The sequence below is a fragment of the Adiantum capillus-veneris genome, chromosome 6 (assembly GCF_014529385.1).
Source record: "Adiantum capillus-veneris isolate H3 chromosome 6, ASM1452938v2, whole genome shotgun sequence".
NCBI classification, from domain to species: Eukaryota; Viridiplantae; Streptophyta; class Polypodiopsida; order Polypodiales; family Pteridaceae; genus Adiantum; species Adiantum capillus-veneris.
In genome coordinates this window covers 171,871,232-171,892,151 of record NC_140936.1, presented here as the reverse complement: position 1 = coordinate 171,892,151, position 20,920 = coordinate 171,871,232, and the positions used below count along the sequence as shown (strand labels likewise).

The 20,920-nt window shown below is 41.1% G+C and overlaps 1 protein-coding gene across 1 annotated transcript in view; it reads right to left on the bottom strand.

Moving 5' to 3' along the window:
- Positions 1–6,005: 6,005 nt before the first annotated feature.
- LOC147456710 (nucleolar essential protein-like protein) overlaps positions 6,006–20,920 on the bottom strand; it is a 64,885-nt gene continuing 49,970 nt past the window's right edge. Inside the window, exon 8 of the transcript XR_015188472.1 lies at positions 6,006–6,239. The gene's annotated coding sequence lies outside the window, so the exon portion shown is untranslated. The remainder of the gene's footprint in view (positions 6,240–20,920) is intronic.

The following is a 20,920-nucleotide window of genomic DNA, read 5'->3' as shown; positions in this document are numbered from 1 at the left end:
TGAATGAATGATAATTGTTTATGGACATTTTAATTTGAAGATGGACATTGTCTTGACTTTTCAACATATGCTAACAAGCACTAATACCTAGCATTGTCCCGGAGAACATTTTCAGTGACAAGTTAACATGCTTACACCCAATAAGATTCTTTTCAAGATTTATGTTAGATTTCTTTCTTTTTGTGTGTGTGTGTGTGTGTGTTCTTTTGCAACTTTTAGGGCATTCTTTGAAGTTTTTTGTGGCCGCATGTGAGTGATTTATCATTTTCTTCTCTTGCATACATACACACATCCAAATAATTAAACACGCAAATAACTAAAAATGCACATAAATTTGAACATACTTAAACACACTATGCACACAGATTTTCATATAAAAATAATAATATAAAAATTGTTATTTAGAAAATCTTATTAAATATTATCATTCACAAAAAAACAAAAAAATGGTAATAGAGAAAAAAAGTTATTTTGATTTAGATCAATTTATCAATGGTTTTTTATTTCAATTTTATAAAAATTAAATTTAATTTAATTATTTGTGTAATTTTATTTAAAAATTGATATATTATGTTGTACCTTTAATTACATTGTGACAAGTTGTAGGTGTTGCAAATGTTAGTGTTATATTAATCAGAATGTTTTAACTAGGTTTTAGTGTTAGGTTTTAATTACATTTGATTATTTTCATACGTTTGGTCGTCTTAATACGTCTACGGTAAATTATTAGGATTAGCGAGTTAGGTTTAGGTTTAAGTTATAGTGTTGAGTTAATTTATCGCTTAAAGTAAAGCGATAAATTATCGTGTTAGGTTAATTTATCGCTTAAAGTAAAGCGCGTTGTTATGTCAACGGCTCATAGTTGGCTTTGCAAGGCGGTTGGACTATTTCAGTCTGCTTAGGGTTAGCTGGGCCGCTTAGTTCATAGCGCTTAGGGTTAGCCTCTTAGGGCTAGTTGATCGCTTAGGTTCTAGTTCTTTGCAATTTGACAAGTCTTTCAGGCCGCTTAGAATACGTTAGCTGCATAGGATTTGGCTGCTCTAAATGGGCTTAGTGTCGCATTATTTTATCCGTTTAAGTAATCCGCTTAGGTACGCTGCTTAAGATAAGCGATTGGGCTATTTTAGTTTTCTTAGGGCTAGCTATGTAATTAGGGCTAGTCGCTTAATTAGGTGTTAGTTAACGTTCTTTGTAATTTGATTGTTTCGGGTTGCTTAGGGATAGCCGCTTAGGGTCAATTAACAACTTTTGGTGTGGCCGCTCTAAATCCACATTAGTTTAGCTATTTCAGTAATACGCTTAGGGTAAGCGCTTGGGCTATTTCAGTCTTCTTAGGGTTAGTCGATTAGGGCTTGCCGCTTAGGTCAATGTCTTAGGGTTTGGCCACTAATAGATCGTCGTGTTTAGGGTGTCATGGTAGGCTATGTATAGCCGCTTAGGTTAGGCCACTCCAAATTAAATCAGAACAACATTTAGCCATTTCAATCCGTTAAGGGTTAGCAACTTAGCTTAGGCCATTTTAGTTTGTTTAGGGCTAGTCACTTAGGTTTATGCCATTTCATTTTGCTCAAGGATAGTCGCTTAGGTTAGGCCATTTCAATTCACTTAGGGCTAGCTGCTTAGGGTTAGCAGCTTAGGATTTGGCGGCTAATAAATGGACGTGGTTAGGGTGTTAAGGTAGGCTTTGTAAAGCTACTTAGGCTACCTTACTCCAAATTGGATTAGGGCAACGTTTAGCCATTTCAATCCGTTTAGGGCTAGCTACTTAGGGTTAGCAGCTTAGGATTTGGCCGCTAATAGATGGACATGGTTAGGGTGTTAAGGTAGGCTTTGTAAAGCTGCTTAGGCTAGGTTACTCCAAATTGGATTAGGGCAACGTTCAACCATTTCAATCCGTTTAGGGCTAGTCGCTTAGGGTTAGTGGCTTTGCGTTTGATCGCTAATAGATGGCCATGTTTGGATAGTTAGGGTAGGTTGTGTAAAGCCACTTAGGTTTGGTGGCTCCAAATTGGGTTAGGATAGCATTTAACCGTTTTAATCCGCTTAAGCTGTTTTAGTTAAGGGTTAGAGGCGTAGTTTGATCAATAAGAATTTTGTAGATCAATAAGAGTTTGCCCTCGATCTACATGCATTGTCATGTAGACATGGGTGTGTACTTATGTCGCACCCATGAATATAGGCATTGACCAATAAAGACAGAGGTATTACCCAATGGTCCTGATCTATGTGCATCTCTCGAATGAGGTGTGCAGGGATCATCTATGGCTAGAGAATGTGAGGTAGTTAAGCTACATTGTTATCCGCTCTTGATTTGGCAAATTATGGCTGGTCTTACAAAGACACTATTTATTTGGCCGATTAGGGCCAGCTGCAAATAGATTGACCAATTAATGTAAGACATGTGAAGATTTGGCCGCTAATAGATGGACATGGTTAGGGTGTTAAGGTAGGCTTTGTAAAGCTGCTTAGGCTAGGTTACTCCAAATTGGATTAGGGCAACGTTCAACCATTTCAATCCGTTTAGGGCTAGTCGCTTAGGGTTAGTGGCTTTGCGTTTGATCGCTAATAGATGGCCATGTTTGGATAGTTAGGGTAGGTTGTGTAAAGCCACTTAGGTTTGGTGGCTCCAAATTGGGTTAGGATAGCATTTAACCGTTTTAATCCGCTTAAGCTGTTTTAGTTAAGGGTTAGAGGCGTAGTTTGATCAATAAGAATTTTGTAGATCAATAAGAGTTTGCCCTCGATCTACATGCATTGTCATGTAGACATGGGTGTGTACTTATGTCGCACCCATGAATATAGGCATTGACCAATAAAGACAGAGGTATTACCCAATGGTCCTGATCTATGTGCATCTCTCGAATGAGGTGTGCAGGGATCATCTATGGCTAGAGAATGTGAGGTAGTTAAGCTACATTGTTATCCGCTCTTGATTTGGCAAATTATGGCTGGTCTTACAAAGACACTATTTATTTGGCCGATTAGGGCCAGCTGCAAATAGATTGACCAATTAATGTAAGACATGTGAAGATGCTCATGGTTCGGCCAATAAGGGCTAGCGGCTTTTGGTTTGGCCATTATGGTTAACCATGTGAAGATGTTTTTTGTTGGTTGATGGTCCACTTACGACGGCTAGTTAGTCGTTTGTTCAAATGCTTCTATTATCTCATGTTATACGCTCCAATAACAGTCAAGCGGTGTGCACTCACTATTACTTATCACTTTGTTTTGTAATCTTTAGATTAATTATGGACGATAGGATGGCATGCCCTTGTATGTTGTGTAAGGATCAAATCTTTTGAAAACAAAAGATCTATGATTAGCATATACGCAACAACAGCCTTTTTCCAATATAACAGCTACAAGATCTTATCCATCTCATCGTCAAAAGAGATAGGTAAAATCTTGGATATCGATATCGCTCCAATCTCAACACAGACTCAACAGAGGAGGAAAACTTCAAATGAAACACTATCAATGGAGTCTACCCCATCAACCATCGATGCTACTTTTCAAGACGTTGAGATAGATCAGGTGTTGGATGTATTCTTCGACATAGACCCCAACATTGAAAGCCAAGGTGGATAAAGTGCCAACAATCACGGCAACACTGCCTCTCAACCTCAATCAGCTCATCCACAATGACTGCTTGACAATAACGAAAATGAGAGAGAGATGATGAGAAGGCTTGTCCGGATGCCACTTTATAGTGGTGCCAAAACATTTGTTCTTCCTATAGCTTTGTCAATGCTTAACCTATAATCTATTTATGGATGGTCTGACACGAGTGTTATAGAGCTTTTCAAGTAAATATAAATATGTCATACTAATTTACGTGAAAAACCAAAGTTCTTGTTTAAATTATTTAAATGGTTTTGACAAATTGCTCAATGATCAAATTTTGCTAGAAGGCAATGGCATGCCCCCTATGCTGCCAAACAACTGATTACAAGCTTGGGTATGGATTATAATAAAATACATGCATATCCTAATGATTCTGAGCTCTTTTGAAATGAGTACCAGTATTTGGAACAATGTTCCAAATGCGGATCAAATAGGTATAACGAGGACACACAAGGAAAATTTGCCCCTGCAAAGATTCTATGACACTCTCAAATCATTCCAAGGGTAAAGAGTATGCTCAGGTGATCTATAGCAATTTTGATGACATCGCATCAAAACACTAGATCTATAGATGAGGTAATGTGGGTGCCTATTGATTCTATTGCATGGAAGCACATAGAGGAAGGATGGCCTACATTTAAAGAAGAATCTCGTTGTGTCTGATGTTTCGTCAGATCACTTGATGCTGCTTGACACCTCTCATACACGAATCCGCGTGAAAATTTTGATAGCAACTCACCATTGGATGGAGTGGCTTGATATACCTTCTGGTATAAAAGGCTGCACTCATCGACACACTCATCCCCCACATGGTGTAGAAATAGCTTTGTGTTTTTCTTTTGCAAGCACTTGAAGACACTCAACAACTCCTCATCGGGGATATCTTTGTATGTGAGCCCTTTAGGCAACATCCCCTCCAAGCCAAGGCCGTAATCCTCCTGTAGCTCCTTGATCGAGTAGCAGAAAGTGGATAGGCATGGATACTCAAATGGTGCAAGCATCATAAAACACAACTTGTTGAAATCTCAAATTTGCATCCCTTGTAACAATGGAAAACACAATCTAAACTAGATACATGCATACCTTCTTACAAATTTGTTGACACCTTTGAGCTGGATGCAGAATGCTCAAGGCTGAAAGCAAGGGTAGGGGTTTGCTTTTCTTTGCTAGATCATTAGGTGGATGGGTTCAATCTTCAAGCGCAAGTTTTGGCATTGTGTTTTTCAAGGTCCTATGGCTTGGTAAACCGCGGGCATGTGACTTCCTCGTGTAGCATGTAGAAAGAATGAGGAGAAGGGCTAATGCTTATAGAGCAGCTTGAGTAGAGTGGGAATGCAACTCGATTAGAGATTACGGTTTACCCTTCAAGTCTAGTAGAGCTCCTCGTGAGGAAGAAATCAAGTGCACCACCATGGGAAGTTCTATGTGAGAATGCAAACACACGACCTGATAGGAGACCACACCAACGCTCCCTACAATAAGTGGTCTACAATGTTTTGTTCAAACTAGTGGACCATTAACCTTTTAAAAATACCCTTTTCTTTTTAAATATCACATTTTTCCTTCCAAAGTAGCCTCTAAAAGTGGAATAGTGGTGCCATCAATACATGCTTTCCCCTGAATACATGCCCATGCAAAGAATCAATCTTCATCCTCTAGAAATCCAAGAAACTATGATAAAGGTGAAATCACATCAAGGCTAATGGATTTGAGTTATCCAAAAGAACCTTCAAAGAGAGGCCTAGAATATCAAGCTATAATTCCCCAAATTCTTTTGATATCTCAAGAAACCTTAGCCACCATTGATAATGTGCTTTGCCGATACTTTGAAACCTAGCCTACTAACCCACATGCTCTTAACTTGTAAGTTAACATGAATGATGTTGATAGTGAAAGTGCCACTCTAGATACCTCAATGAATTGAAAGTTTTCACGTTGATGTTAAAGGGCTTTGGTTTGATCCTCATGTCGTCAATGCATACAATCCTAATGATTCTCCCTCTAGGATTGTTCTTTGGGAATGGATGCAAATATCATGGCTATAATCCTACACCAGTTCCTTAAAAAATGGCATCAACTTTTCCATTATCTACACTATAAGAGAAGACCAAAAATGAGTACATTGCTATGGATCAAAAAAGAAAACTAGAAAAAGAAAATATTGCATGCACGACAATAATAGAGGAACAAGCAGCAATAGTGGTCCAATGGCAAGATGTCGAGTAATAGGTGTGGATATATATCCACGCTTGTTATCGTGCTCATTACCGTGTTTATATCGGTGCATGTTACCGCGATACGGGTGCTCAACAATAAAGATACTCCTTTGTGCTACCCAACTTGGATGGCCTATATAAGCATCTTTAGTTTTGACCCGCATAAAACATATCAAATATTAGTTGCATTGTGTAAAATTTAGAGCAAAACAACATAGTTATAAACTTTGAAATTAACAACATACTCTAAATTACATATCACACCTAAAGTCCATAATTTGAAGCACAAAAGAACCATTGCGCCACTGCGCTTGTAGAAGAGGACTATAAAAAAAAGTATCAATCTATGTCATCCTCTTCCTCGTCCAAAGGTACATAAGTGTGATCGCTTTCACTTTACTACAACCAAAACCAAATTAAATGAATCAATAACTCAAAATGGTTAGTACAACATTTATTACCATACTTACCATTTATAGATATCCAATTGTAGAGTCAAATTGCTCATGATCATAATCGAGATATTGCTCTTTGAAATTAACAAAACAATTCTTATAGGTGGGCGAGTATATAAGAATCCGCAAGTGGTGCCCAAATGCTATGCATTTGTGTATTTGGCATAGGAGCATCATAGACCACATCCTTTGCAAATGGAGAAGCACACTCCTGACCCAGCTCCCCCGCCACTACCAAAATAGGCATCCCAACAAGAGCACTCATCGCTCCATCCATCACTGTTGGTAAATTTTTGTCAACCCCCTCATGGACTATTGATGAGGCTCGGGCGAAGCAAGAGTAGAATGCAATGGAGTGGGTCCCTACGATGGAAGGAGGGTGGGTAGATAAGAAGGCACAATAGACAAGGGTGCTATTGGTCCAACACACTAGACATATTGAATCCCTTTCTAACTCCCCTATGGTGTTGTCTACTATGAAACACCATAAGCTGCTAGCTATTGTGGAGTGTAGTGGTCAAATAAACCCTACGTCACACATAGATACTCCTCTTGGAAAGACACTGCTTGTTGTAGCTCCGAGTGCATGATTGGTTGAGGAGTCTGCGTAGATAGAGCAACTCCACCATAACTGTAAGAGGGCCACACTTGCAAACAACAAAAAGACAGCTACACTCAAGCTTGACTTTAACTAACTTCATTTAAACCTAAATTTATTACGTTCACTTACTGCCTCAAGAGCCCAATACGATCTAACCAAAGGAAGAGGATGTGGGCTACTCCGCAATAGGTGATCCCTTGTCTGCCAACATCTACATGAGATCATTTTGTGATTATTGACTTGATCTCTCTCGGGGGGTCACTATAAATTGTGTACATCATGTGCATACAAGGACTATTTTTAAAATTGTTTATCTAAACTTTTTTTACAAATAAAATACACCCTTTACTATTCACCTTGTAAACGTTTTTTTCAATTCCATTTTATGGTACCTTTCTATATGTGAAAATGTGAGAAAAAATGAAATTTAATAACCCCTTCTCTTGCGCTCACGTGATAGCCACATAATTACAAAGTGACCCCGCCCCTTCAAGATCTCTCTCTAATCTCCTTATACCTAATCTCTACCCTATCTATATGCCCTAAACTCTACCCTCTATATCTATCTAACAGAATCTCTACCCTATCTATCTCTACCTCTACATCTCTCTATTATTTGTATCTGGCCTAAACTCTTCTCCCTCTACAACTATCCTCTCTACATGTTATAATCTTCCCTTTACCCTCTCTAGATCTATCCTTTTCCACATGTTATAATCTTCCCTCTCCCTCTACATATATCCTCTCTACATGTTATTATTTTTTCTCTCCTTCTCTCTTATTTTGTTTGCCCTCTCTACACCTAATCTCTACCCTCTCTCTTGAAACTCTCTAACTTGATCTCTACCCTCTCTATCGACCTATTTCTATACTAATATCTAACCCCTCTTTACACTCACTCTATCTACCTCTCTCTCTATATATCTACTCTCCCTCTATCTATCTATACCTAATCTACACCTAATCTCTCTCTCTCTCTCTCTCTCTCTCTCTCTCTCTCTCTCTCTCTCTCTCTCTCTCTCTCTCCACCTAATCTCTACCTAGTCTATACAGCCTTATGTCTCTATTTAATCTCTCTACACTCCCTCCCAAATCTCTTTGCTCCTAATCTCTATCTTCTCTCTTTACATCCTCCATCTAACTCTCACTATCTATTCACCTAATCTCTCACTATCTATCTACCTATTTTCTACCTAATCTCTATCTATCTACCTATTTTGAGAGAGAGAAGGAGAAAATATGGCTACACGTGCGATGACAAGAGAAGAAGCGCAATTTATGCTTCGAAAATGCAATATAGCCTGCTTTTTTTCTCTTTTAAGTCAACCAAATTTTATCACGCTTGTTACTATGTGTGTTGTCGTGGCTATTACTGCACCTATTACCTTGCCCAAAATTTTTGAAATGGCCAAAAAAGAATCAAAGCTTCTAGAGCTAACTACCATTCAATGTGACACTTCCTATAACTATTTTTAGCCTTTTTATTTTCTTATACTTATTTTATTTTTCAAACTTATTTGTTATTATTAAATGAATAGTTTAGTCTTTTCTTTCACATTGTTCACAATGTAGCTTTATTCAAACCTATTTACTGTTCACTTTTTAGTCAATTTATACTTTATTTTAAACATTGAATTAATATAGCTCTCTTTCGCTTGTGTACAAGTATAAATTGACTAATGTAGCTCTCTTTCGCTTGTGTACAGGATGATTTGGATGGATGTGGCCCTCCAAAGCGCGAGCGACGTTCAAGGATAAGCTATGGTGCTGTTGTGCTAAGTGCAAAGTCACAATTCCTTGCTTGTGGCACATTCCTTTGGAGCATGTGGAGAACAAGAAAGGGATTTGGAAAGACCCTCCAAAAGCACTCGAGTTGATGGGGGCACCATTCTACCCTTTCTTGACTCTATGGTTTCTTTTTAATGTTCATAAGCTTTTTAAAGCTGTATGTATACGATTAATCTTTCTTGTCGAGAACACATTTCTCTTAAGAACCCAATAGAGTTTGCCAATCCACTATGGAAAACGATCAGCGGAGCTAAATACATCACATGCTGGCAGCAGCTAAGTCTCTTAGGCATCAAATGGACTTCTAAAAGATGTAAGGGCTAAGTAAAGGCATGCTTGTGACAGCTAAGTCTTCCAAGCACTAAGGAAGGATGGTGATGGGTATAAAGGAATCCTCTATCCAAACTAGCTACGACTTTATTTTCCCTACTCCATAGTCAAGGACGACTATGATTTCAAGAGAGATGTAATGTCATGAAAAGTAATCTCTAACCTTCTAAAATGATTTTCCTAATTTTTGCCACTTAAGTATGGGGAAAATAAAAGAGAACAAGTGAAGTTGATTAAATTGCTTATTGACTCAACTCGCTCAAAGGCTTGGGACCAAAGAAAGAAGTCTATAAAAGAGAGATAAATTGCTGAATTTAATTAATTTTATAGATCAAGAAAACATAAGTCTATCTCAAGCAACCTTGATCAAAGGTAGAAGACAAGGGAGGTTAATTAGAGCAATTATAGGAGTCAAAAAATAGAAATTGACTATGTAAATTTTAAATAGTCAAATTTACTCATTAGAGTCTAAGCATTCAGATTGGAAAGCCTTAGGGTAAAATTAAATCTTACCAATGTCAGTCTAAATTTAGCAAGTTTTGGGACCAGCTTCATAAAAAATCCAAAGGAGTGTGCTAAGGTTTTGCATAAGAGGTGAAGCTCCAAAGCCCAAGGATAAGTTTAGTTTTATCAATGTCCATCCTAATTTAGCCCGTTCTAAATTAGCAAGTAGACTCTAGTCCAGGTCAACTTCCTAGACTACCTAGATGGATTTGAGGGCTTTCGTTCTCTCGTAGTGGAAATGGGTTAAAGGTAAAATACTTGTGTCCATGGGGATGGTTTCCAAGGTACCCCCTCAAGGATGTCATTTAGAGGAAAATGAGTGGCCCCAAGGTACTTTTTTGCTTATGTGTTTGATATATACGATAATCCTCCTTGAACAAAGATTGTGGCTGCCTTTTGCCAGACATTGGAAGTGGTTACAATCCATACAAAACAAACTAACCTCCTCATATCAACGTGAAAGTACATATAGTAGGCACTAGCCAAGATGGGGATACTGAAATAGTGCGCAATACTACTCAATGAAAATAGCTCTACCAACAGTGCTAACTGACGGTTATGATGAACACAATAATCTTAGTGCTTTTCATAGATGGATGATGTCACGAGACCTTGATCCTTGCGTTGTTTGGGAGTAGACAATACATAAGTATATATGAATGTAACTTCATTTTAAAGGGTATGATTTCTTCATTAGAAATAGAATGGGCTCTAGGTTGGCCTCTTTATTTGGCATCTTAATGGAGTCAAACCTTTTATATTAAGGTCTCTACTATACTCATCAGCATCAAAGAACTTCCCAAGTGTCTTGACTATCAATGGGGGTTTTGGTCTCCCTTCAATATATTTGTAGAGTTCCTTTCCCATAGAAGTACGGAGAATATTATTGTACCCATACTACACTAAGGATAAATACTTTTCCCAATGATCTCTTTGATATAATTCTGTGACATAGGCTTTGAGTAAATCAATAAGAGTTCAGTTTTCTATTTCACTTTGGCTATCCATTTGTAGCTGATAGGCCAAGGAGAAATTTAACTTAGTATACATATTCTCAAAGAGACATTTCTAAAAATTGATGGTCATTCTTGGATCTCTATCGATTCTCACATACTATGGATGTTGGTAAGTCGTGATACTTAGAGATCTATGATATGAAGAGAGTTGCCATATATGGTGGGTTTTAATACACTTTTTGACCGGTATGAAATGAGTTTGTTTACTAAACCGGTCTAGTATTGCGCATATTCTTGTATTCTCATAAGTAGACCCTGGTAATGTAAACAAGGAATCCATGGATATACTCTCCCATGGGAATTAGGCATGCGTAATGGTTGAAGCAATCGAGTCTGCTTCCCTCTGTCCTACTTTGTCTTTTGACATATAATGCATTTGGCAATGTAGTCTTGCATGTTCAACTTCATTGTAGGCCAACAAAAGTAAATTTCTACTTCCTTAAAAGTAACTTGAATCCCATGTCATGCGTAAGGGGGAGCATAAGATTCATTAGTGAGAATTTTTCGATGAAGCTTCTATAGTATGCACATATTCCTATAAATCTTCTTCATTCACGTAGATTCGTTGGTATATGACATCCTTGTATTACCTGCAACATTTTAGGGTCCGTCTGGACTTGTTCTTGGGAGATAATATGTCCTAGATATTTAAACTCTTTTAAGAAAAGTTCACTCTTGTTTTGATTAACATCAAGCTTATTATCTCTCAAAACTTGAAATCTTACCTAAAGATGTTGCTTATGTTGCTCAATAGACTTGGAGTAGATGATAATGTTGTCAAAGAATACTCTTGTGAAGCTATTATGAGGTCTAAAGATCCTCTCCATCATTCCATTACAGGTGATTCACACATTAGTAAGCCCAAAAGGGAGTACTTGGTATTCATATATGCCAAATTTGCATCAACTCCTCAAGTTGTTCTAAACGTCTTGAAGCATTTATATCCCCTAACACTTGCAATACTTCATCAGTTTCTTTCTTCTCCTCGTCCAACAGCAAGAATGACACTTCACTCTCATCACTGGAACTAGAAGTAGTGCTACTTTCTCAATCTTCAGAACTGTCTTCACTGGTAACTTCGGATTCATTATTTTTACTAGTGCCAAAGGTTGCTTGGTAGTCATATCAAACACCCTCTTTTCACCCTTCTTGCCATACACACAAATTGTGCCCTTGCTCCAACCTTGCACATCACCAATAGCTCTCAACCAAGGTCGGCCCAAAATGAGAGGAAAAGCTCCCAACCCTGTTGGCATAACATGAAAGTTTACCATAACCTTCACGTTAAAGACCTCAACTTCGAAATTCTTAATCAGCCCCAAACACTTCACTTTACCATGGTTTGCTAGTCGAATCTTGAACCCAAAGCTTCCGCATGTAACTAAACCCAATCTCTCGACACATGAATGGGTAATCACACACACTTGAGCACCTCCATCAATGTAGGCCTCTCTCATTCCCACACCTTTGTGCTAAGCGTTCACCACATGACAAATGTCAGATAACTCTCCGACAACCAACACTCTGACTTGCCCATGCTTCGGCTCTTTCTGTGGATTCACTAATGAAATCCACTGCCACTTGACTTTGGGCACCATATTCATCAACTAACCAAAAGTACAATCAACTTTCCTCCCAATCAAGTCTTCCTTTAAACTGCAAGTTGTTTGACCTTCTCCCAAAGGTAAATCTGCTACTTCGAACCGTCTACGAGGTCTTCACTTTCTCTTAACTTTCGCATCTTCACCCTTTTTCTCTTTTGCTTTCTTCTTACTGCGACCTGGAGCAACATAGCATTCCCTCTCTCTTTTGCCTAAGGGCATCATATCTGCTTCTTTCCTTTCAACCCACACAATACCCACATGACTACCAAAGGTTGAAGCCTAATTTTCCTGATGAATACCCTGATCTCCCCTGTGAGGATTAGTGGTGCTAATCCTATAATTAAGACTTTAACTGCATACCTAAGATCAAACTGAGACTCAATAGACTAAATGTGTGTTTGATTGATTGAACGAATGCTTGAAAAGTGAGTACAATAGCCTCCTTATATAGGAGACGAAGAGACACAGATGAAAAGACACGTCTTATGGTGAAGAGACACGACTTTAGACGTAAAGACAAATCCTTTTGGCATATAGCTGCAACCATTGGACGAAGAGTCGCAACCGTAGAGCGAAGAGGTGTGAACAGTCGTCGAAGGAGTGTGGCTTTTGGCGAAGAAACACGTCTTTTGGGCGAAGGGGTGTGACCATCCAAGCGTAGGGGTCCTCTTAGGCATGGCACTTCGCGTATCTGCAACTAGGAGTAGATGTAATATTGTTAACATAGCCACAATCGTGACATTCCCTTCCATTTAAAATGAGAGCCCGTATCAAAGATTGATAGAACTCTGGAAAGGCATTGAATCTTCAAAAATCTTCAATCTTTGAGTCATGGGAAACCTTTGTCTTGAACCTTTGCTTCTTGCGAAACCTTTTTGCATTTGACTGCTAAATCCCATGACATTGCATTATTCAAAGACTGTTTAGAGGAATCTCGCATAATCAGGTTGACTACAACAAGAGGTTGATCTTCAAAATTCTTCATGCGATGTAAGATTTCTGGTTCAAAATCTTCCAATAAATATTTGATGAAGAGGAAATCTTCTCAAAGCACTTTCCATATTGGGTAACTTCAACTTTAGTAATCACTAGAGAGGATTTTGGATTGAGACTGTAATCATCTTCCAATAACGAATCCCAAAATTCTTCAGAATCGTCTTCAAAATCTATCACTTCATGATTTGCAATCGGCATATCATCATCCAGCAAAGAATCAAAAAAAGCATAGTCGTCTTCACACTCGGAATCTGCAACTCTGTCCTTATCTTTGTCTGGTAACGAAGTATCACTTGGAAAAATTCCTTCATCACTAATAATTTATGCATCTGCATCGGAGATAATATTCGTTTCATAATCCACTGTATCATGCTATTTGACTTGTACATGTGAGGCTTGAATCACTCGTTCCGCATGATAAAGCCCATGTAAAATCAGTTCACGTCCATCTTTGAACAAATTGATAATATATCCAAAGCTAATTGCAGGATCATACTGAAATTGTCACAAACTGGTGATGTGGCGTGCCACAACACACACATACACTCTATGTTGGCTGCCCGACAAAAATGCTGACGTGGCGAGGCTGCTCGGAAATTGCAAAGGATGTGCCACGTGGCAGGCTGTACGGACATCCGCGTTTGGCGACGCTTTTTGCGAGCAGATCAGTGGCAGCTTTGGGCATTGCTTTTTGGCTACACAATTGAGAGTTAGAGAGAGAGAGAGAGAGAGAGAGAGAGAGAGAGAGAGAAGCTCTTGTTTTTGCTTTATTTTGGGGCTCAAGAGAGCTTGAGAGAAAGAAACTCCTTTTGCTTTATTTTTGAAAGCTTTTGATTTTACCATCTTTTGGGGCTTTGCTTTTAGCATCCCTAGTAAACATTTAAAAATGTGGGCAAGGCCTCACAAATCGGAGCATCTGGACGCAGAGTCTCTGAGTGTGAGCACCTGCTTGCACTCTTGTACTTTGAACATAGATTGATACAAAAAGAAATACCGAAAGGGGCGCCAGTCTTTGGGGCCAATATCTCTAGGCACGGAACTCCGCCGGGCCAGTGTGGAATCAATTGTGAACTGTGAACTATTTTGAAGTGATCTTTTGTGGTGTCGCGGTAGATTCTCGACTTGGAGTGTCAAGCCTGTTGCAGAAATAACCAATGCCAACCAAGAACCATGTCGTAGTAAGATAAAGGCATGACCTCAAAATCCAATTGATCTGCATAATCTTGAATACCGAACTGCAACCAACGAGCTGTCTCATCACAAGTTAAAATTGATCCATCTGCTAATTCCACATCATATCAGTGAGATCTCTTCTGAGTTGGCAAGCCAAGTTGTCGAACTATCTGAGTGCAGACGAAGTTATTAGAGCATTCGTTGCCCACCAAAATGTTGATGGAGCAACCATTGAGAGTTCCAAGAAGACTCAAAACTTGCTTTGAAAGAGGCTCCAAAGCTGAAGAATTGCACTGAGCATGCTTCATAAGAATAGTCGTATCCTCTGAGACACGAATTGTATTGGCCACAGATTTTCCTTTATCCTTAGCAGAAGCTGGTTGTTCAACATTCGATGATGTTTCCTGATACCATCTATGGTCACCACCGCAAATTGTACATAATCCTTCCTTCTTTGAAGTCGAAGAAGCATTTGACGAAGAACCTTGCTGAGTATTGGAATGCCAGTCTTGAGAAAAATCACGTCATTTACCACGATCAAGTAGAGGAACATTTGAAGAGGATGAAGAGGATCTGCTTTGAGAATAGAACCTTGAAGTTGAATAAGGTGTTGTGGCTTGTTGTCTGAACTGAGACTGATGCTGCTAACTTTGACTATAGTTATCTTTGCGATCGCGCTATGAAAAGCGAGCGCTATTTGAAGATCCGTCACCAAGGAGAAAATTATGTGTAGGGCGCCGATTATTACCAAGGCGCTCCACATAGGCAATTGTAGCATCCAAAGTGGTAGGGTTGTATTTGTGCACATCGTCCTTCAGGTTGGGTTCGAGCCCGTCGATAAAACTGTGAACTTTATCAGAGGGACTAAGGGTCTCTATCTCCAAAGTTAGCCTTTAAAACTCTGTGATGTACGCAGCCAAGGAACCTGTTTGGCTCAGGCGGTGAAGAGAGGACTAGGCATGAAAATCCACATTGGAAGGTTCGAACGCCTTGTGAATAGCACGCCGGAATTTATTCGTGTGTGCTTACCATCATCAACCCGTCGTTGCCACCAAAGAAATGATGTGTCCTTGAGCAGAGAACTAGCAAGTGCAACTTTTTTACTCTCGACTAAGTCTGTTTGATAAGTAGAACTCCATTTTAAATAGCCATTGGCCCAGCACGCGCTTGTCGCGGCGACCGATGTATGATTCTGGCACTTTAAAATCAAGCTTCTTCTTCTGTGCAGCATTAAAAATTTTATGAAGTAATTGAACTTCGCGATTGTCTACCTCCTAGTTGGATCTGGTTCGTTTGGTTCATCCACTGAAGCTTCGGAAGAAGTGGTGGAGAAGCAGCATTCGTTGTCCGAGAAGTCGTAGGATGACTCCGAGAACTATTTTGCGTGTGCATCTCATCCAAGTGAGTGTGTAGTGATACGAAACTTGTGGAAAATGTGACCATTTGCTCTTTGATAAGAGTAAGGGCATCGTCAGATTGACCACCTCCCTCCTGAGAATTCGGCATGGTTACGCCTCAAAAGAAACTCTTGAACAGATGCAGGTTCTGGTTCAGGAACAAGTTCTCGGACGGGTGCTCCGAGTGAAAACTCTATTCCAAACGGGTTTCGACTCTGGGATCGAGTAATAATCTCGAATGAACTACCACTTTGGGTGCAAAGTGTTTTTTTTTTTTTTTGGACAAGAGAACAGTGTTCCGAATTCATCGCCGGCTATGATGGCAAAAAGGCTCTCGCGCGTAAAGTGCACACAAGGCTAGCGCGGGAGAGTGGAAGAGAGGGTGACGTCGGCTATAAACGAATGCTGGAGTTCATTTTGATCGGGTGGGTTTTTTGAGAGTTAGTTTATTTGGGGGTTTTAATTTGGGTTTTAATTTGTCAAGTGAGTGAGTTCACATGGGTTTTTTCAAAAATTGGATAAATTTTGGGGTAGGCCAGCCCACTTTGACCGTGCACCTAATTAGATCCAACAGACAAAACTTAAAAGTAGGTTTCTAAGGCTAAATTTTCAGCCAGCGTGAGAATTTATCCAGCACTGAAACCAAGAAAGCGTACAAATTTTCCAGCGCAAAATTTCAGCCAACATTTCAGCCCAACGCTTCATCTTCTGAGCCCAACAATTGGGGAAGGAGTGCGAGCACAGGAGAAGGGATGCGAGCACTTGGGAAAGTGGTGGAAGTCTGTCATCTTGTGCCCTTTCGCGTGAAGGGGTGCGAGTGTAGAGGTGCAATTCAGCCCAGCAAATCAACCAGCGCTAAATTCAACAATCAGCCTAGTGTTTCCAGAATTCAGCCCTTTGGGTTGTGTGGGGAAGGGTGCCACGAAGGGGCACATCGCCTTGGGAAAAGGTGCGACCATTCGCAAGAGAAGTAGCCGATTGCAATGACCTTTCGTTAGAAAGGATGTGAGCACGGAGAAGCGAAAGGGTGCATAATTTTTCCGTGTACATTGCACACACTCATGGCAGTCTTGCTCTATTTATGTTGCTTTTATATGCATAGAATTAAATGAGTTACCTCATACCATCAACGAAGAAGTTGAATTCCATCTTTCTTTTGCTTCCATACAACTCCGAGAAAGGGATAGAGTGTAGCGGCGAGGGTAAGAGGCTCACAACCTTCAAGTCTCGAGAAAATAATTGCTCTGATACTATTGTGAGGATTAGTGGTGCTAATCCTATAATTAAGACTTAAACTTCATACTTAAGATCAAATTGAGACTGTTAACATAGTCACAATCGTGTCCCCATATATCCAATGCATAATCATTAACCCTATTAGGAATCTGCTGAAGAAGTGGAAACATATCACCTCCCATCCTTAATGGCCTTGGAAACTAAGTTCTCATATGACCAAGTTCACGACAATTATAACAGGTGGGGGTGAACCTCCTTTGTGGCTCAAAGACACCTTGTCCACAACCCACATTAGCATTAGGTTGAGCTTCATATGGCTGAGCCATTCCTCTACCACGACCACCTCCAAGAACATTGAGCCGTAATTCTTGCATCATGGTCATCATGTCTTGCATATTTCGTTGCAACTGTTCATTGTTCGCAACCCTTTGAGCAGGTTGGGCTTCAACCTCTGCTTCATTTCTCTCATTTTGGCCACCATTACCTTGCACATGGACCGCTCTCCCATACTCATTAAGTCTTTGAGCTTTCCATTCTTTCTCCTTAGCGATGGTGATTGCTTCCTCGAAAGTAGCGGGCCTTTTCAACTCAACTTTGAACTTCAAACTTTCTTTTAAGTTTGCTACAAAACGGTCCTCCTTTAACATGGTTGGAGGGATTTCATTTGCTAAAGCACGGGCCCATTTATCCCATGAAAGAATAAACTGAATGACAAAATCGTCAACGCTTTGATTAGCCTTTTGAGTGTACCCCAAAATCTCATGCCAAACTTCATCAGGTTTCTGTATTGTGCCAAAAAAGCCTGCTTCACACGATTGTAGTCCAAAACCACCCCTGGAGTTTGTGCATGTACCACCTCTTCATAATTTTGTAGCCAAACTTTTGCTTCATCTTGTAAATTGTACTGCAGCAACCGCAATAATATAGCTTGATCTAGTATATTCTGCAACAAGCAATTAACTTCCAATTTCTCAATAAACGACCATGCATTCTCATTAGGCAATCCATGAAACTGAGGAAACTCGTCCGCCATGTTCGATTGTTACAAAAACACTTACATGTGACGTCATACGTTCAAGGGACCTCGATGGATCACTCCACTACCTAATCCACCTCACACTGGGTAACCCAACCCCCGATGCTTGGCTTCACAAAACCTCGGGACCCTCCAAAGGCTACAATCCAATTACATGACCGCCTCAAGTGTTGTCCACAATTTGCACAAACATAGGCGGTTATCTATAAGGACCCACATCCCTCTTACATTCTCTACCTACAAAATATACATTTTTCACAAGAATCGAGCGTGTGTCCTCAATGGGGACACCAAAATGATGTTAGTGTGCAAACGACAAGGAAAATGAGTGCCTCTATAGCCTTGCACAAGTCACATCGTCGGAAAGAAGAACTATTGCACCTCCGAAACCACCTGCAATAAGCACCTGTAAAAATTTATGAAGAACCCTTCTAGCATGAAGCACACTTGGAATTAGGAGAAACTAAGGACATAGAGACGAAGCTCATCTCGAGTAGCTGTCTGTAGAGCATCCATATGCTAAAAACAGATAAAAGATGAGAGTATATGTCCATTCGAAGTTGAGGGTGTACTCTCTTATGCTCAAAAATGAGCTCTTTGGAAAGTTTTCAGGGGTTGCAGAGAATTGCAGCTATAAAATGGGGTCTATTTCTATTTTTTAATCCAAGAAATCCTTTCTCTCTCCTCAACTGACACGGCTCTCTTTGAAGACTCCATTTAATTGGTCCATTTTTGAGCTCTACTTTAGTATGAGGTGAGGAGTCGGTGCCTTTTGGCCCAAGGGAAGGGGTGGGGCTTGTGTCCAGGGGACCAAAATTGAGGGGAGGCGCTTGGGCAGCCTCATGTGAACTCAGAAAATGCGCCCCCATCTCCCAAGAGTCCACGAGCCCGACGAGCCAAGCTCCTCTCAAATGATACAAATCAAATGAGCTCCCAACTTGCCCTATATACCCCCCATTTTCTCCTCACCCCTTCCCATGTGGGATAATTCCCAGTGCCACATGGCAACTTCCTCCTCCTCCTTCCCATTTCCTTCACATCCCACACCAGCCCCCAACCTTTTCCCAGGACCAACTTCTCAAGAGCATGGTGCATCACTCCAGCCACCAAATGCGATGTTGTAAAGCACGACTAGAAGCCCATTACTTCGGCTACTTCCAGAAATTTAAAATCTCAACATTTCTAATTTAAATCATCAAGTTGGCCCAGTTGCCTTTGTCACATGCATCTGCAACCACTTTCTAAGTCGAGACCACCCACTTCGGACGCACACAACTCATGACGTACAAGTCCAATTTACAAGCTATAAAGCACGGCAGAAAATACTTATTGAAAACCATCTTTTGCGGACTCAAACAACCGAAAACTCCAGTAAACAGGCCCGGCAAAACCAAACCTTTGTACATGAATTTTTACATGGCCACTCCCAAGACTCAAAGCATTGTGTATACATATACAAACGAGGCTAGTTAGCAATCTTCTTTTTTTTTCCGAGAAAAAGATCATTCTATTAGTTAATGAAAATTGCCCGTAGGGCTACAACCACCTCTGCAAGAGAGGGCTACAACAAACATGGTGGGGAGACTCTCCCAATGAAAGAACAATATATATACAATGAGGCTAAATCAAGAGATGGGAGGAGGGAAGAGCCACACAGGTGGTCGGTAGTGCCATCTGAGCACCCCCTGGACAATGGTGTAGAAAGGCCCAGGGCGCCAGAGTCGAAGGAAAGACTCGCGGCGCTCCCGCATGCGGTCAGAGCTGCCCTGTAGTCCCTCAAGCTGTCCTCTGAGAGTATGGATCAGCTCTAGCCAAAAGTCACGAACAGTCTCTGCCGGTGGCACAGAGCGAGCCTCAAAAATGCGGAAACAGCGGGCCCGCCAGATGAACCAAAGTGTCATGCCACTGATGAGCTCCCAACACTCTTCTCTCTCACTGCACCACTCCTGTGGAGTATGCTTTGTAGCAGGCTGGAGTGTAGGTCGCCCCCCCTGAATCACTATCATCCTGCTGGTGGAAGATAGCTCAAACTGAAGTGTCGGGCCCGTGAGAGTGGACCAAGCCGCTGCCCCCCAAGTGTACTATCTAGCCGTGGAGAGAGTAGGCATCAGCCGAAGAACTCGTAGCCACACCTGCTCGGCCGAGGGACAGTCCCAAAGACAATGGCACTGACTCTCCACCAACTGGTCGCAGGCTGCACATGCGACCGAGAGACCACTATGCACAAGCCAGCTCCCTACTGCTGTAGCTCTGTGTGCAACCAGCCACTGAAACAAAGTGACGCGCCTCGACTGTCTGGAGTCCCACAGCCTCTGCCAAAAGGCTGCCAAGAACTCGACTATGACGCCCTCCTCCTGCCAATGACGTGCTGCAGCGGGGCGGGCCTCTCTCTGTGCTGCAAGTATATGACGTCCAAGCCGAACAGTGTACTGAAAGAAGGGGACTCCTGGGTGGTCTGCAGAAGAGAAGGGGTCCCTCCATAGCCACTCACCAGGATCCCACTGTACTCGTGTCAGTGGACAACACTCCCAAGCCCAAAGCCTCCAGTGTCCAGTCTCAAGAGATGCTGGGTCAAGGTCTATGACGCAAGTCCTCCCATAGATGCCCACAACTCGGATCCGCTGGAAACAACACTCTGCTACCTGCAGGGCCTCTACTGCAACTCACTGTAATCGTCCCCCACCCTGAAGCTCTAAGAACAGGGCTGGGACAGTCTCTGAGCAGGCCCTGACTGAAATGAGAACCTCCAGTCGTGTGAAGGCTCCAATCCACCGGGGTGCTACTGGCTCGAGAGGCGTGAGCCACTCAGTTGGAACTGACTCTGAGATGTCTTGACACATGCTCTGTACCCCTCTCATGCCCTGTAGCAGGAAACCCTGCACCTCCTCTGACAAACCTGTGAACTCTAGCCAATCACCTAGAGAGCGCGCTCGACCTGCTGCCA